Source organism: Callospermophilus lateralis, chromosome 10 (genome assembly GCF_048772815.1).
Source record: "Callospermophilus lateralis isolate mCalLat2 chromosome 10, mCalLat2.hap1, whole genome shotgun sequence".
NCBI lineage: Eukaryota > Metazoa > Chordata > Mammalia > Rodentia > Sciuridae > Callospermophilus > Callospermophilus lateralis.
This window is the reverse complement of record NC_135314.1, coordinates 40,112,488-40,114,255: the sequence shown is the minus strand read 5'-3', so window position 1 is coordinate 40,114,255 and position 1,768 is coordinate 40,112,488.

The following is a 1,768-nucleotide window of genomic DNA, read 5'->3' as shown; positions in this document are numbered from 1 at the left end:
TTGAGATTTCAAACAGACTTGACTGCATTTCTTTACCCTGGATGAAGTATCTTAAGGGTGAAAAGGACATCTGGTTGTTTCAGAATGAGATTGATTGGAAGTCCCCATCCCCTAATTCCCTACCTGATGCTATGCCTTGGACATATCCTTAACTGAGCAGGTTCATAACATTAACTCTAGTATCACCATAGTAAGACTGAGTTCGTGGGGAAGTGATGACAGTGGACGTAGGTGGCTGTGGCATTCAGTAACCTCCACCAGCAGTGTCAGAGGTGTAAGCTGTAGAATCTAACACTTAGGGGTTATGAAAGTGGTTTCCTCATCAGGTCAATCCTTTGAGAGATACTGAGCCTTGTTGCCTTCATCTTTCAAGCCTAGTTACTCATCTCTCTTGGTCTGTTTTATGTTACTATAACAAAATACCTGAGGCTTATGATTTGTAAAGAAAAGAGGCTTATTTAGCTCAAAGTTATAAAGGTTTAAGAGTATGGTCTGTGTGTGGAGCCTATATCTGCTTGGCTCTGGTGAGGGCCTTATGGCAGATGGCATCACTGTTGCAGTGCACGTGGAAGAGAGTTTCAGAGGGAGGTGCCTGGCTTGCTTATAACAACCTGCTTTGTGGGAAATCCTGAAGAGGTAGAAACACATTCCTACAAAAAAGGAGTTCCTTGTAAAGGTCTAATAACCTCCTACTATGCTCTACCTCTTGAAGACACCACCACCTCTCAACACTGCCACACTGGGGACCAAGCTTCTGGCTCATGAACTTTTGGGAGACAAACCATATCCAAACCATACATCACCCATTATGATCTTCATGCAGCTCCTCAAAAATTTTAAATTTAAAATATCAAAGTATAACAAGTTCCCACGTGTCCTTTACTTTATTTCACTCTTTATATAAAATACTTTCTTTTGATGAGTAAATGGCAGATGTCATGGTATTTCACCTCTAAAACAGCATGAATCTCCTGCAAACGAGGACATTCTCCTACAAAGCCACAATGCCATTATCACATGTAAGAAATGTAGCCTTGATATATCACCAAGTTTATTTTATACTCAAGTCCATTCATATTCTTTACTTTCTGAAAATGTTCTTATTGCCTGCTTTTTTGAGGAAGCAATATAATCAGAGTTTAAAATCATTTTTTAGTTGTAAATGGACACAATAACTTTATTTTATTTATTTATTTGTATGTGGTGCTGAGGATTGAATCCAGTGCCTCACATGTGCCAGGCAAGTGCTCTACTGCTGAGCCACAATCCCAGTCCATATCCAGACTTTCAATAACACTTATGTGCTAGATGATTTCACACATAAATTTAAAAATGCTCTAGATAGTTTTAAATATCCCAGGACTCAACTTTCATTAATTTTCTATTTCAAATCCAAGTTCAAATTCAATATCATTTCATCTGGGAATATTTTAAAACACAAAATACTTGATGTAAATACTTTTAGAATGCTGGAATCTCCTATGCCCAATATTCCTTACATGTTGAATCAAAAAAAAAAAAAAAAAAGACAAAACCCCTAAATGTCTTGCCTGTTTTATTTTGCTTTTTGAAAAAAATCTAAACATTTTTAAGTGTATAGTTCAATAGTGTTAAATATATTCACAAGGTCATGCAGCCAATCCCTCCAAAACTCTTTTTGTTTTGCAAAACTGAAACTCTTTACCCACTGCACACTAACTTCCATTTCTTCCTCTCCTCAACCCCTGGCAACTGGCATTCTACTTTCTTTCTTTTTTTTTAAAATTGA